This window comes from Artemia franciscana, chromosome 5 (assembly GCF_032884065.1).
Source record: "Artemia franciscana chromosome 5, ASM3288406v1, whole genome shotgun sequence".
NCBI lineage: Eukaryota > Metazoa > Arthropoda > Branchiopoda > Anostraca > Artemiidae > Artemia > Artemia franciscana.
The window spans coordinates 22,137,054-22,154,702 of record NC_088867.1 but is presented as its reverse complement, the minus strand read 5'-3'; the positions used below and the strand labels follow the sequence as shown (position 1 = coordinate 22,154,702).

Genomic DNA, 17,649 nt, shown 5'->3' with positions numbered 1-17,649 from the left:
AAATATTATTATTTAAACAATGACATGTAGAATGTCATCACAAAACATGAATACCTCGAATTAATTCCAAAAAATAGTTCATTGTCTTCTCTCTTGACATGACACTTATTCAAATTTGAGGGCATAAACAACTTTTAATAATCTCATCGTACATTTCATCATTGATATTATTGGGTTCATTGACAGTATCTATTGGTAAACAATAGACGGTACTAGTAAAATTTGCTGGTGCTTTGTTTCTCATCAATTCAGCTCTATATTACACCAGCTTTGCCTGAAAAACTTTATTGAAGACACGGCTCAATGTGAAAATTGCCTTTGCTTTTGAAATTTATTCTGCTTTTCAACTGGCTGCAAACTACCACGTTTTCTTATGTTTTCTCATGCTGTCGATAAATGAGTTTCTTTAATTGAAATTGCTGGAACTCAAATAAGGAGAAATAATATGTAAAAATATCGTACAATATGTAAGTTTCTGAACCGTCTCTATTTGACAATACGGGAGAATAAGGACACGGAAAAAAAAAACGAAGCTATCCACACAAAAAAGAAAATAATAATTTTGCAAAAAAAAATCTTATTTGAGCTATGATTTCAATGAGGCTTTTTCAGGAAAAGACTTCGCGCTTCTGATTTTTTTTTTTTTTTTTTTTTTTTTTTGCAACTAAGTGGATTTGAAAATTGTTTCCACTCAACCAATTTTGCCTAAGAAAGCTGTAATAAAGAAAGGTCAGTATTTGGAATTCTAATTTTTTTTTATTTTGTTGTCCTGTTGCCTTGCATTGTCTTGCTTTGCCTGCTTGGTCTCCGAACTTATTTAAGAAAACGCTCTAGTATGTTAATTTAAAAATCTAACCCAAAATACTACTCTAACCTTATTATAAACTATATAGGATTAATCAAAATATAGCTCATGCTTTATATACAAAATATTTTGTTGCTAAACTCCAATTCAGCTCAGGTTCGTTTTGATGGAAATTGGCATTAGGGCATTGTCAATAGTCCTTATCGAATTTACTTGTTATGGCACTTGGTATTAACCAAGTGACATATAGCAATCGCCAATTATGTCGGTCTGTCTGTCTGTCGGTCCCGGTTTTGCTACTTTAGGCACTTCCAGGTAAGCTAGGACGATGAAATTTGGCAAGCGTATCAGGGACCGGACCAGATTAAATTAGAAATAGTCGTTTTCCCGATTTGACCATCTGGGGGGGGGGGAGTGGGGGGCCGGTTAATTCGTCAAAAATAGAAAAAATGAAGTATTTTTAACTTATGAGTGGGTGATTGGATCTTACTGAAATTTGATGTTTTGAATGATATTGTGTCTCAGAGCTCTTATTTTAAATCCCGACCGGATCTGATGACATTGGGGGGAGTTGGAGGGGGGAAACCTAAAGTCCCGGTTTTGCTACTTTAGGCACTTCCAGGTAAGCTAGGACGATGAAATTTGGCAAGCGTCGTTTTCAAGATTTAACCATCTGGGGGGGGGGGGTGGAGGGCCGGTTAGTTCGCCAAAAATAGAAAAAATGAAGTATTTTTAACTTATGAGCGGGTAATTGGATCTTAATGAAATTTGATGTTTGGAATCAGATCAATTGTTTGGTCATACAAGATTGACATAATCGAAACTGATTCGCTCTCTTTGGGGTAGCTGGGGGGGGGGGTATAACTCTTAAAAATTAGAAAAAATGAGGTATTTTCAACTTACGAACGGGTGATCGGATCTCAATGAAATTGGATGTATAGAAGGATATCGTGTCTTAGAGATCTTATTTTAAATGCCGACCGGATCTGGTGACGGGGGCGGGGAGTTGTAAGGGGGAAACCTAAAGCTTGGAAAACACTTAGAGTGGAGGGATCGGGATGACACATGGTGGGAAAAATAAGCACAAGTCCTAGATAGATGATTGACATAAACGGAACGGATCCGCTCTCTTTTGGGTAGTTGGGGGGGGGGGGATATTTCTCAAAAATAAAAAAAATGAGGTATTTTTAACTTACAAACGGGTGATCGGATCTCAAAGAAATTTGATATTTAGAAGGATTTCGTGGCTCAGAGCTCTTATTTTAAACCCAACCAGATCTGGTGACATTGCGGGGGAGTTGGGAGGGGAAACCTAAAACTTGGAAAACACTTAGAGTGGAGGGATCGGGATGAAACTTGGTGGGAAAAAAACACGAGTCCTAGATACATGATTGACATAACCAGAACAGATCCACTCTCTTTGGGGTAGTTGGGGGGGGGGGGGGTAAATTCTGAAAAATTAGAAAAAATGAGGTATTTTTAATTTACGAACGGGTGATTGGATCTCCATGAAATTTGATATTTAGAAGGATATCGTGTCTCAAAGCTCTTATTTTAAATCCTGACTGGATCTGGTGACATTCGGGGAAGTTTGGGGTGGGGAAACCTAAATTGATGGAAAACGCTTAGATTGGAGGGATTGGGATGAAACTTGGTTGGAAAAATAAGCAGAAGTCTTGCATACGTGATTTACATAATTGGAACGGATCCGCTCAATTGGGGGGGGGGGGGGGGGGGTAATTATAAAAAATAAGAAAAAATGACGTATTTTTAACTTACGAAGGAGTGATCGGATCTTCATGAAACTTAATATTTAGAAGGACCTCGTAACACAGATATCTTATTTTAAATCTCAACCGGATTAAGCTTAATTGGGGGGGGGCAGTTGGGGGGACCGGAAATCTTAGAAAATACTTAAAGCGGTGAGATCAGGATGAAACTGGATGGGAAGAATAGAAACCTGTCTAAGATACGTGACTGACATAACTCGACCGGATTTGCTCTCTTTGGTGGAATTGGGGGGGGGGGTAATTTAAAAAATTGAGGTATTTGTAACTTACGAAAGGGTGACCAGATCTTAATGAAATTTGATATTTAGAAGGATCTTGTGCTTTAAAGTTCGAATTTCAAATTCCGACCAGATCCTGTGTCATTCGGGGGAGTTGGAGGGGGAAACCGGAATTCTTGGAAAACATGAAAATTGGGGTATTTTTATCTTACGAATAGATGATCGGATCGTAATAAAATTTGATTTTTAGAAGGAATTCATGTCTCAGAGCTCTTATTTCAAATCTCGATCAGATCTTTTAACATTGGAGGGGGAAATCTTGGAAAAACACTTGGAGTGGAGGAATCAGGATGAAGCTTGGTGGATAGAATATAAAAATGTCCTTGATACGTGATTGACGGAATCGTACTGGATTCGCTCTCTTTGGGGGAGTTGGGGGGAGGGGTTCAGTGATTTGGCGAGTTCGGTGCTTCTGGACGTGCTAGGGCGATGAAAATTGGTAGGTGTGTCAGGGAGCTGCACAATTTGACTTGATAAAGTCGTTTTTCCCAGATTTGACCATCTGCGGGGCAAAAGGGAGAGGAAAAATTAGAAAAAATTAGGTATTTATAACTTACGAGAGGATGATCGGATCTTAATGAATTTTGATATTTAGAAGGACTTTGTGACTCAGAGCTCTTATTTTAAATCTTAACCGGCATTAAGCCTCTTATTTTCCTTTTTAAATCAATCTATTGATTCACATAATTTTGTTAGAGCTCATACCCTATGATCTCTTGGCTCTTAGCTCTTCTCGCCTCGTCACAAGTGCCATATGAGCTCTTAGCTCTTGTTCTAATATTAATATTAATTCTGGTTTTATGTTTTAGCCCTCTTCTCTTCTTTGTTTATTTATTTCTATCACATCTTTACATGTCTTTTATCTCCAATGGATTAATGTCCTTTTTCTTTTCTAGGTTCAAATCAGAGCTAAAAAGTAAATTTCGATCATCCTTAATTCTGTTTAGTCTGTTTACTGTTGCCGTCTTTTTTTGTGATAACATTCATTTTCACAGAGAAAGGCGTTGCAGCAGACCAGACTTCTTGTAATTGTAAAGTTTAAATAAAAATCAGGGGTTCTCAACCTTAAGTTAGTTTCATTTTCCGTAAAATTCTTGTCTGTGCCTTTTTTTTTCTCCCCTTTTTTAATATTTAAAAAGAAATAGAACCCTTTACTTTTTTCAATAAATTATACTTTTTTCTCATCCCTCGCAAAATGAGTTTGCTGCTCATTCAAGCTCTTATGCTCCTTGTACAGCCTCTGCTTCTCAGCCAAGAAATCGCCTCCTGAGTCAACAAATAAAATAAATTCGAGACATTTTATTTAATCTTTATCTAAATAAAGTTTAAAAATCTTGTTTATATAAAACTCTAGTATTTTGTATTCTTAAAGCTATCCATATCTACTAATTGCTCCTCCTAGAGTCAGGAATTTTTTTTAAGGAACCCTGATAAAAAGGTTGAGTCAGTTTTGAAGGTGATCTTAATCAAAATCATAGTCCTGGAATCCTAGAATGGTTTTTGTGTTAGAAAAAGAAGTTCCGTATCTTTACGCTCATTAATCTACACTGCTGAATTAATAGAATTATGATTATAAAATAGATAAATAGACTGATAGGTCGCAAATAATTTTAGAGCAACCAATTGGCAAAGCAATACTTTCAGTCTTAATTTTGATAACAGAGGAGCGGATTTATGCTATGGGGAAGAGTTCAACCTTGGAAAGCCCCGTGTTTTCATAATAATTAAAGTAAACTCAAGTAGTTTCGGCCATCTAACCAAGGCTTGGCGTGTTTTCATAAGAATCTTTGTGGAAAACTTGGAAGTGTCCTAGTTACGACAGGGAATTGTAACACACTTCAAGGTCTATATGCCAAATATATGTAAACATATAACGTTTATCTGTCAAATATAGAAATATTTTAAACCCATAAAAATCTGCAGACAAAAGGTATTAGTTGTGCTATAATTATGCTATTAAAATGAATTGTGAAAGATTTAAAAAAGGGTTTTTCACAAATGAAGCTGAACAAGAAGCTACCTCTGTTTAAAGCGTATATTTTTCGAATTTCCTATTGAGTTTCTGCCTTTTTGACAACCTGGTTGAACAGATCGACTTATGGTTTCCTTCAAAATCCTCCACAACTGTGAATAAGCACAAGTCCTAGATACGTGATTGATATAGCTGGACCGGATTCGCTCTCTTTGGGTGGGGGGGGGGTTTTGGTAATTCGGAAAAATTAGAAAAAATGAGGTATTTTCAACTTAAGAACGGCTGATTGGATCCTAATGAAATATGATATGTAGAAGGGCCTCTTGTCTCTGAGCATCTATTTGAAATCCTGACCATATGTAGTGACATTAGGGGAGTTTGAAGAGGAAACCATAAAATCTTGGAAAACCTTTAGAGTGGAGAAATCGTAATGATACTTGCTGTGAAGAATAAGCATAAGTCCTAGATACATGACTGATATAATCAAACCAGATTGGCTCTCTTTGGGGGAGTGGGGGGGGTAATTCGGAAAAATTTGAAAAATGAGGTATTTTAACTTACGAACGGGTGACCAGATCTTAATAAATTTGATACTTTGAAGGACCTTGTGTCTCAGAGCTCACATTTTAAATCCCAACTGGATCCAGTGACATTGGAGGGAGTTGGAGGGGGAACTGAAAATCTTGGAAAACTCTCAGAGTGTAGAGATCGAGATGAAACTTGGTGGGAAGAATAAGAACATGTCCTAGATAAGTTATTGACATTAAACGGACTGATTCTGCTCTCATTGGGGGAATTGCGTGGGTGTTAATTCGGAAAAATTAGACAAATTGCGGTATTTTTATCTTACAAACGGGTAGCCAGATCTTAACGAAATATTTGATATTTAGAAGGAAATCATGTCTCAGTGCTCTTATTTTAAATTCTGACCAGATCTGGTTATTTTCATAATATAAAATACCTCATTTTTGGAGGTTAAAATATCTCATTTTTTTTCTAAATGAGGTATTTTTAACGTAGGAATTTGTGATCGGATCTTTATGAGTTTTGATATTTCGAAGGACCTCGTGTTTCAGTGTATTTTAAATCCTAATCGGTATTAAGCCTCTGATTTTCCTTTTAAATCAATCTATTGATTCTTAGAATTTACTATTCTCTTTCTCTTCTCGTATTCTATTTTCATTCATCTGTAATGTTTTGGACTTTCTGGATCCGGTCGGGATTTAAATTTAAATCCCAGTTTGGATCTGGTCGGGATTTAAAATTAGAGCTCTGAGACACAATATCATTCCAAACATCAAATTTCATTAACATCCAATCACCCGCTCATAAGTTAAAAATACTTCATTTTTTCTATTTTTTCCGAATTAACCGGCCCCCCACTCCCCACCCCCCCAGATGGTCAAATCGGGAAAACGACTATTTCTAATTTAACCTGGTCCGATCCCTGATACGCTTGCCAAATTTCATCGTCCTAGCTTACCTGGAAGTGCCTAAAGTAGCAAAACCGGGACTTTAGGTTTCCCCCCTCCAACTCCCCCCAATGTCATCAGATCTGGTCGGGATTTAAAATAAGAGCTCTGAGACACAATATCATTTCAAACATCAAATTTCATTAAGATCCAATCACCCGCTCATAAGTTAAAAATACTTCATTTTTTCTATTTTTGGCGAATTAACCGGCCCCCCACTCCCCCCCAGATGGTCAAATCGGGAAAACGACTATTTCTAATTTAATCTGGTCCGGTCCCTGATACGCTTGCCAAATTTCATCGTCCTAGCTTACCTGGAAGTGCCTAAAGTAGCAAAACAAGACCGACAGACAGACCGACCGACATAATTGGCGATTGCTATATGTCACTTGGTTAATACCAAGTGCCATAACAAGTAAATTCGATAAGGGCTATTGACAATGCCCTAATGCCAATTTCCATCAAAACGAACCTGAGCTGAATTGGAGTTTAGCAACAAAATATTTTGTATACAAAGCATGAGCTATATTTTGATTAAACCTATATAGTTTCTAATAAGGTTAGAGTAGTATTTTGGGTTAGATTTTTAAAGTAACATACTAGAGCGTTTTCTTAAATAAGTTCGGAGACCAATCAGGCAAAGCAAGACAATGCAAGGCAACAGGACAAGAAAAAAAAAAAAAAAAATAGAATTCCAAGTACTGACCTTTCTTTATTATAGCTTTCTTAGGCAAAATTGGTTGAGTGGAAACAATTTTCAAATCCGCTTAGTTGCTAAAAAAAAAAAAAAAAAAAAAAAAAAAAAAAAAAAAAAAAAAAAATCAGATGCGCGAAGTCTTCCTGAAAAACCTCATTGAAATCATAGCTCAAATAAGATTTTTTTTTTGCAAAATTATTATTTTCTTATTTGCTGTGGATAGCTTCATTTTTTTTTCCCTGTCCTTATTCTCCCGTATTGTCAAATAGAGACGGTTCAGAAACTTACATATCTGTACGATATTTTTACATATTATTTCTCCTTATTTGAGTTCTAGCAATTTCAATTAAAGAAACTCATTTATCGACAGCATGAGAAAACATAAGAAAACGTGGTAGTTTGCAGCCAGTTGAAAAGCAGAATAAATTTCAAAAGCAAAGGCAATTTTCACATTCAGCCGTGTCTTCAATAAAGTTTTTCAGGCAAAGCTGGTGTACTTTTTTAATTTTTCAGGGCAACTACAATGAAAAGGCCTTAACTAATTATGGTGTTTGAAATGGAAAAAGGAAAAATTATGAACTTGTATAAAGCTAATAGATTGGTATTATGTGAATTTTTTTTAGGTAATTGGGGGACCACTGTTAGTTGATGGGTTGAAAATTGAAATTTGGATTGAATCAAATTTTGAATGAGGGTATATTTGTTTCACGTCTAAAGGACTACCCTTCTAAAGAGCTTTTTGTCAGGCACTTGACAAGATCAGAAGAGTATTATATTGTAATGTATACTGAAAATACTTAGTTCAGTAAAAAAAAAGAAAAAAAAAAGAAAAAAAAAAAAAAGAAGCAAGCAAGCAAGTTCTATGGACCTATCAAGATAGAGCGGTGGTAGGCCTTAAACAATTTTGTCAAAGATTGAGCAAAGCACTAGGTATCAGTCAAGGGCCCTGTTGCTATATCAAGCATTGTTAACATTAAAGAGCTACAAAAAGAAAGTGGAACAAATCTTGAATTGGCTCTCACTACGTTTGTTACTAAAAAGAACCCGTCCATCAGCAATATGGACACCCCGCCTGAGATATTGAAACAACATGCACGATTCGTAAGGTATTCAACTTATGGCGTGCTGACGCCTTCCTCCCCCTACGGCAAAATAAAGTTTAACATTCTATTTTTCACTGATTTTATTTTCTTTGGCCAAATTGAATGGATATTTGGCCAAAAATGGCCAAATTGAATGGAACTACAATTAGTGTTACAAGGATTGCAGACAGGCAGATACACAGAAGAAATGTCTCAGCCGAAAGCACAGAACAATTTTAAAGAATTAACTTATTCATCTTCTGGATTGAAAGTATAAAACTTTATAGAAGAACTTCTCTTAAAGCACAAGAATATTTTAAAAGGGTTTCACTGTTTGCTTCACACTTATCCATAGAAGAGTGAAGAAAGTAAAGAGATGAAAGAGCCATTTTTGAAGTTGATCGAAATTTATGAAGAAGATTTGGAAAACAACACCTTAAACGTTTGATGGCGGAAAGAAAAATTTGGCAAAAATTTCTCTAACGGAACAAGGCACACCATGTCAATGCAACTGATTTTCTAAATATTTGTGGCAAAGCAATCTCTCCGAACATCCATATCTTGCTTAATATTTTAATCACTATACCTGTATCGACCAGCACAACAGAGCGCTCCTTTTACACTTCGGAGAATCAAGACATACCTAAGAAACGTGACGTCTGAAAGTAGGCTAAATGGCTTTGCCAATCTCAATGTCCACAGGGAAATTCTAGTTGACACAGACAGTGTATATATCCATACTGACGAAGACTCAATTTTGTTTTGTAAGACAGCTTATATAGGAAGATTGTGTCAGAATAAAACATAAAATCGTATTTAATCTGCTGGGTTTTATCAATTATTCTTATAGTCCCTACTCGAAACTTGCATCCAAAGAGCTAAAATAAACTTTAAGTAATGCCTTAAATTACCGGTTTTTCTAAGGATTTTTGAAGTGTTTTGTTGATTAGCCCGCACTAGACATCACCACCCTTACTTACGGCAACTTACGTTCATTCTAAGCTTGCTTTCATTCACTCTTTTCATTTTTCTTCATTTTAAGTTTCCTTCTCTTATGGATTTCTGCTTGATTTATCAAAATTATTTTGCTCAAACTAAGAGTTTATGCAAAATATTTTGGATTTTACTTTTTGGTTCTCGTTTGGTTTGAACTTTTTGCTTTTTATGCAAAACTCCCTGTTTTCAATAATATAATTCAAAAGAGGCCATTAACCATTTTTATTTAAAGGGCAGGTGATAATCTTGTCAACAGAAAAAAAATCGGCTTATGTAATTTAAAATGCATTATGGTGCAAATATTAAATATTAGTGGAGAACACTTTCTTTTTGATTTTTTCAACTTTTATCATGACCACATTTATGGACAAGCAGGGGTTTACCGTATGCAAGGTGCAATACATTAAAACAGATTGGACTAATTGATGCATTTTCGCGAAAGAAAAGACACAATTTTAGAGATCAGAGCGGGCATAAGTCGAATCCTCTAAGTTAACAATCTTAAACCAAACAGACTAAATTGAATGAAGAAATCCAGCACAAAAAGAAACGGAAAAGGTCATTAATATGAGTTGTGCAACCCTCATTTAACTCCCCAAAACAATTAGTAGCATTGCCTCCTCTTCAATGAATACGCAATATATTTTCAATTGAAATTATTCTTTACCCGATGGTCAATATATTTGAAAGAATGAATTATTTTAGTCATTTTATGATTATTATTACTTCGCCATTAGTAAGCATATAGATACAGTAAACCCTGGCATTGGGGTTTTTGGACAAGCAAGATCCCCTTTCCTACTTTTATTAGGTTCACTCTATACATAAAAAAGTCCTAGCTACATTTTTTAAGTTTAGCATTAATCCACAAATATAAAATGGCGGGCCCAAAATAGGTCTGTCGAAACTGTTTTTGAAACATAACCACAATATCACTTTTCCTTCATGGCATCCCCTTCTTAAAAGGGGATGTTTAAAGTGGAAAGTGTACAATAGTTGTTCGTGTATAGTAAGTGCTCTTCATAAATTGTTTTGATAAACATAGTATGTATTTATTTTAATTTTCTCTATCTTGTACTCCGTCCCTATGAACTATCCCTAGCTCTAAGAACAACAAGCAGTTTGCAAGAATACAAAGAAACAATATTTTATTGATTATATTTATATTAAAATATAAAATAAAAAAAATGTTGTTGTATGTTGAGTCAGGAAGAGGTTCTTTGGCAGGAGCAGAGGCCACATAATTGCATAGCTTCAATGAGCAGTAAATTCGTTAGGTGAAGGATGAGCAAAAAATTGAAGCAAAATTGATTAAAAATTTATTGAGGGTTCTATTTTTTTAGTGAAATATAAAAAGGGGAGCAAAAAAAATATACGCGAATTTTACTGAGATTCTATTTAACTTGAGGTTTAGAACCCTTGTTTTTTTTTTTTATTTAAACTTTAAAATTATAAGAAACCAGTTCTGCTGCACTGTCTTTTTATGTAAATATAAGCGTCTATACACAAAAAGACGAATGCAACAGAGAACAGGCTTATACAGAGAAATTTACTGTCCGAAATTTACTGCCCAGCTATTTCATTATCTAGAAAAGAAAAGAAAAGTCAATCATTTGCAGACAATAGACAATAAATATTTCAGAACTAAAAAATTTATAAAAGGATAAATTTTGAAGACTGGCTAAATACATTACAAGAGCGAAAACCTCAAGACCATATGAAGAAAACCTTTTTTCTTCACATGTAATTATGCTTGCTATTAACAAATCCTTTTAGACTTTCCTGGAACATTTTGTGATATAGGAAAAGCACAGATACAAATGTGTTCCTTAAAACTGAATTAGTCAATAAAAGATAAATGCTAAATGTGAAAATGAGCACTACCTAAGGAGGGGCGGGGGTAGCATGGATTAGTTTTTGGCGGAAAAGAAATTTTCTGGGCAAAAACTTTCATGGGTAGATAAGGTGTGATTTAAAAAATTTACATCTTCTAAGAGCCCCACGGAGATAAAACCATCGAAAAGTGATGAAGAACTAATATATTATACAATATATATATATATATATATATATATATATATATATATATATATATATACATATATATATATATATATATATATGTAGCTAAGCGTATTTTACTTATTATCAATTCTGGTACCCCTTTTATTGAAATCCTTTGAAATCAAATTTAGTCAGGTCTTGGGGGATGGTGAGAAGGGTGCTGAACTGTATGAGAGTCAGGAAGGTGTACTACGTGTAACAATGTCGTAAGAAAGACGCATTTGCACTATCAAGAACGGCTCAGGGGTGATTAAGGCCCAGCGGCCACGGGGCAAATGTTTTGAGACTAGAATTGCTAACTGATTGCGCATGCAACTGTTGTGTGACCATGGCCTTGAGGAAGTGAGGTCCAACCCACGAGGCAATCCAGATGTTACTGGTTTCCAATCAGTCTAAAGCCGGTTCCAAATGAGACCCCAGTCATGGTCACAGTTGCGTTGCAGTGCTGTCCCAGAAATTTTTGGGAGCTACCGCGTTGATATTGTCCAATTATTTTGGCTCTCAACATGTCAGACCAGGAATTTAACATGAAAGTGGACTAATATCATGATTGTCAAAATGGCTAGTATACAATAACTGAGCAGCTAGGGGTTTTAAGTTTAGGAGAAGGTTGAGAAGAAAATCGAACTGAATCATAAGAATATATGTGCATCCAGGTAGTCAAAAGAGCACATCTCCAATATCTTAGTAATTTCTAAGGGTATTAAGTTGAAACCTTCAATCATTGGTGAGGAGGGTGTCGAACAAAATCAAAGTATACTATATACACCTAAGTAGTCGAAAGGGCGCGTCTGCAAAATATCAAGAGCGGCTAAGAGTATTTAGTAGACGCTTTCAGAGGATGCTGGGGGAGGATTCTAAACTAAATCGAAAGACACTATGTGCATCCATTTCGTCAAAATGATGAACCTATAATATAACAAGAATCGCTTAAAGTTGATATAATATAACAAGAATTGCTTAAAGTATAAAGCTGAAATCTTCGGTGCATGTTGAGATAAATCCCGAAGAAATAGTCAAAAGACAGTGTCCGCAACATGTCACGAACAGCTGTTGATATCAAGTTTAACTTTCAAGGAATGATCAGAGAGCAAACTGAATTCAACGATAAGATACTACCTGCATTCAGGTTGAAAAAAGGGCATATCAAAAATATCTCAGCAACTTCTTAGGGTAATAAGGCGACTTTCAGATAATTGTACAGATGGTACTGATCAAAATCAAAACCCACTATGTGCATCAAAGTTGCCAAAAAGACATATTGACAGTATCTCAGGAAGTTCCATGGACCACAGTAGAAACTTTCAGGGAATAAACAAACATGGTACAACAAAGTCAAAAGCAACTGTGAACATAAAGGTAAAAAAAGGGCGCATTTATAATATTTCAGGAACAACTAACAGTATTAAGTAAAAATTTCGAGTGAATATCGAGAGGTATATTGAACTAATTCAGGAGTCATTAAGTGCATTATGAATGTCAATATGGCATATATGCAATAACTCGGGAACATTTAAGAGTATTAAATGGGAACTTTCACCGAAAGTTGAGAGAAATGTTAAACTAAATCAAAAAACACTCTGTCTTGAGGGAATGTCGATGGGGATATTGAACTAAATCGGTGAACTGTATGCATCCAGGGTGTCAAAATGGTTCATCTGCAATACGCGGCTAAGATATTTGAAACTTTCTGTAAATATTGAAGGTGATGTTGAGCTAAATCAAATGACACTATCTCAATCCAGGGTATCGGAATGAGACGTCTTCAATAGTTCATATACGATTAATGGTATAGATTAACGCCTTAAGTGACCTACCTGAAACTGTGAGGGAATATTGGACGGAAAGGACAAGTAGATACTAAATTTTGATTTGTTGACCGAAGGGAGCTCATCAGCGACAAAGAATGTTTGAAAAAAAATATGGTTGTATTGATTCTTAGTTTGAAAGTGTGTGTTATTAGTGTGTTATATTCTTAGTGTGATCTCTTTTTTTGATCTCATTAAAATTTCAGGCCGTGAAGACACCTCAATAAAAGTTTCAGAACCAAGGGAATCGCAACTGGAAACAAATCTTGACAGGGATTCTTCATCTCTTTTTTTTTTTTTTTTTTTTTTTTACAACAAATTGGAACTATATTAGCTAATATACTAGCTCAAAATGCATAAATGTAAACAAACAAGCTATTAAAGCAAAATATAACACACACAAAAAAATTCCTACAACGAAGTGTTTGATCATTATTCGTCTATATCAAAGGTTGTAACAGTAGATACGACGGAACAGCTTCACCCCCCAAAAATTACCAAAATTGTTCACATTTTTTAAAATACTACTACCCGTACCCAACCATTTGTAGTTCTATAATATAGCTATTTTTAGAATTCCTAGCAGAATTTTGTCCAGAATATGAAGAGCAACCCAAAATCTTTTTGCTTTTATTCATCAATAAAAAAATATCAACAAAACTTACAGAAATTAATTTTTTTAACTTAACAAACAGAAGATGTTTCAACAAAAGAAGTTTTTTAAAATAAGTACAGAACTAATTTAAACCAAAGGGGAGCAGAAGTAGTGAAAAAAAAGTCATGCTTAAAACGTAAATAAATCATTCTAAATAAACTAATGAAACCCTGTGACAGACCGTATTTCAAACAGTAGGTGGTGCAAATATCGTAGGTAAATACCGCTTTGTAGGGCTGTAATGAGAGAAAGGTAGATATAGCTGGGGCACAATCTGCGGATAAAGGATGACAGATTACCAAAAATTGTCCTTTTCAGCCAACTGTCTAGGGCTAAACAGAAAGCAGGTTGTCCGCAGTTGAGGTGGGAGGATGTCATAAAGAAAGATTTAAAGGGAATAGAAACTTCCTGGGAGGGTGTAAATAGGGAGGCTCTGAATAAATTGGGATAGAGGAGCGTGCTTAGCTGTGTTGGACTGCAGTGGCTTGGTGCTGCGGTGAGTTCTTCATAGTAGTAGTAGTAAAGAGAGTGGAGGGGTTTCCCCCTCCAACTCCCCCCAATATCATCAGATCCGGTCGGGATTTAAAATAAGAGCTCTGAGACACAATATCATTCCAAACATCAAATTTCATTAAGATCCAATCACCCGCTCATAAGTTAAAAATACTTCATTTTTTCTATTTTTTGCGAATTAACCGGCCCCCAAGTCCCCCCCCCCCCCAGATGGTCAAATCGGGGAAAACGACTATTTCTAATTTAATCTGGTCAGGTCCCTGATACGCTTGTCAAATTTCATCGTCCTAGCTTACCTGGAAGTGCCTAAAGTAGCAAAACCGGGACCGACAGACAGACCGACAGAATTGGCGATTGCTATATGTCACTTGGTTAATACCAAGTGCCATAAAAAAAACAAATTAATATTCGGTCCTCTATGAAGTTCAGGCTTTAAAATAGTGAAATGGGTGACACTGACTGCTTCCTTCGAACGTGAAAGTTTATTACGAAAGCATAGTCATATTGACTTTTATATACCGAAGCCAAGTCATATTGCTTCGATATATTGATTTTGTTTTTCAAAGTGTAAATAAGGTAAGCCCTGAGTACTTTTATGATTTTTTTTCAAAACTAACTCGTTTTATCACCCTTATTTTACCCGGAATTTGAAGGATTTGACTCACGAGTGAAGAAATACAACGAGACCAGGATTTGTTCTCAGGAACATAGGTGTTAGCGTCTGGAATGACCTTCCAGAATCGGTCAGAGCGGCAGTAAATCCCCAGAGGCATGTTTATTTGACCTTTCCAATACGTTGAAAAAAAAATCCTTAAATTTTTAGAGAATGACATAGGGGAGGGGCACGGTGGTGACTGGGAGGGGGTCAAAATTAGCAATTTCAAAGCAAATGAGCCCCCCACCCCTTCCACCCAAAGGTTAGATTCTAACCTTTGTTAGAATGAGGAATCATTCTGAAGGTTATGACCCTTTTTGGTGTCATAACTTTTTTTTTCTCCAAAGAACAAATTGGTTGAATATGGAGCGGTTAATATCAAAAGAAAAAAAGAAAATCGCCAGCAACAATATAAATTACAATTTCGGCTGTTAGAGCTCTACAAAATTACAAAGATTGAAACTTGACCCATATTTTCAAGGGGGCAAGAAAAGGGCTGCCAAAATTGAAACCCAAAACCTGACTAAGTCTTTTCAAATATAATTGGGAAATTTAGCCCTATGCAGAAATTTCAAGCTCCTATATACAAAAATATGGAAATTTGTATTTTTTGCCAGAAGGCAGATCACGAATGCGTTTTCTTTTTTTTTCCAGGGGTGATCCTATCGACCCAGTGGTCCTAGAATGTCGCGAGAGGGCTCATTATAACGGAAAGTAAAAGTTATAGTGCCCTTTTTAGTGACCAAAAAATTGGAGGGCAATTGGAAAAACTCATTTTTTCCCCAAGTCAACGAATCAAAATTTTGAAATGGTCATTTTATTCAGTTTAGTCGATAGCATTATTTTAAAAAAAAAACTATGAAAAATATTTTTTTCAACTGGAAGTAATGAGCAGCATTAAAACTTATAACAAACAGAAAATATTACGTATATAAGGGAGTCCGTCTTCTCTATAATACAAAGTTTAAAATAAGAGAAACACATAAAAAAACACATAAAAACTAGCTAACAAACATACAGCAAATCCCAGCAAGTTCCTGCAAAATATTAGTTTCGTTCTTATTTTCTTAGAAAGGAAACAGTCAGAATGTAAATCTTTATATATTGGGAGACTATTTTAGTTCAATAGGGAAAAAGCTTAAATCAGATTTTTTTTTCTCCATTGTTAAATGTCCCAACCATTTCTTTTGATACCAATCATCAAACTGAAAACCCTTTTGATTTTTCCGAAACGAAGCCCCAACATGTGAAAAAAATTATCATGAAGCTTAAAAAGTTCTTCGTCTGATGAATTTGGTTTTTCTATTCGAACAGTAAAGCAGGTAGTTACTGATGTTGCCCCATTACTTGCACACATATATGATTGTCATTTGTACAGGGAGTGTCTCCCGATTTGTTGCAGAAAGCTAATGTTATTGCACTACATAAAGGGGGAAACACTTATCAGTGTTTAGTAAACTTTTGGAAAAGATAGCGAACCATCAGCTCTATAATTATTTAATTGGTAAAAATATTTTTCATCCTTCTCAGTTTGGTTTCATTAAAGGAAAATAAACGGAGTTGGCGATTCATCAACTTCTGCTTGAGATTACTGATGCAATTGACAGTGATCAGTATGCGTTGGTGGTATTTCTTGATGTCGCCAAGGCCTTTGACACAGTCAACCATCGTCTGTTGTTAATGAGCTAAGAGCTCATGTGGCATGAGCTCTAGCAAAGTTCTAATAATCAATAGATTGATTTAAAAGGAAAATTAGAGGCTTAAGGCCGGTTAGGATTTGAAATAAGAGCTCGGAGTCACAAGGTCCTTCTAAATATCAATATTCATTCAGATCCGATCACCCACTCGCAGGTTAAAAATACCTCGATTTTTCTAATTTTTCATCTCCCTTCAGCCCCTCAGATGGTTGAATCGGTAAAAACGACTTTATCAAGTCAATTTGTGCAGCTCCCTGACACGCCTACCAATTTTCATCCTCCTAGCACGTCCGGAAGCACCAAACTCGCCAAAACACTGAACCCAAACCCATAACTCCTCCAAAGAGAGCAGATCCAGTCCGGTTATGTCAATCATGTATCTACGACATTAATAAGCGTTTTCCAAGATTTCCGGTTTCCCCCTCTATCTCTCCCTAATGTCAACAGATCTGGTCGGGATTTCAAATAAGAGCTCGGAGACACGAGTTCCTTCTAAATATTGAATTTCAGTAAGATTTGGTTGCCTGTTCTCAAGTTAAAAATATCTCAATTTGTCCAAATTAACAACCTCCAGCTACCTCAAAGAGAGCAGATCCGTTTCAATTATTTCAATTTTGTATCTATAACTTGTGGTTATTCTCCCCATCAAGCTTCATCCCCATCTCTCCACTCTAAGCATTTTCCAAGATTTCTGGTCCCCCCAACCCTCTATGTCCACAGATCCGATTTGAAAATGGAGCATCTGAGACATAAGATTCTTCTATATATCAAGTTTCATTAAGATCCAATCACCCATTTGTAAGATACCTCGATTTTCACATTTCCCAAGAATTCTGGTTTCCCCCTCCAACTCCCCCAAATGTCACCAGATCAGATCGATATTTAAAATAAGAGTTCTAAAGCACAAGATCCTTCTAAATATCAATTTTCATTAAGATCTGATCACCTGCTTGTAAGTTACAAATACCTCTTCTTTTCTATTTTTTTCAATTCCCAACCCCCCCCCCCCACCCCCAACTCCACCAAAGAGAGCGGATCCGGTCTGGTTATGGCAGTCACGTATCTTGGACTTGTGCTTATTCTTCCCACCAAGTTTGATAATGATCTTTGTGACGAGGCAAGAAGAGCTAAGAGCCAAGAGATCATACGGTATGAGCTCTAACAA

The 17,649-nt window shown here is 35.8% G+C and overlaps 1 long non-coding RNA gene across 1 annotated transcript in view; it reads right to left on the bottom strand.

Moving 5' to 3' along the window:
• Window positions 1-10,223: 10,223 nt before the first annotated feature.
• Window positions 10,224-17,649, bottom strand: part of LOC136027107 (uncharacterized) — a 43,212-nt gene continuing 35,786 nt past the window's right edge. The window contains exon 3 of the long non-coding RNA XR_010617498.1: window positions 10,224-10,678. This is a non-coding gene — a long non-coding RNA (uncharacterized LOC136027107). The remainder of the gene's footprint in view (window positions 10,679-17,649) is intronic.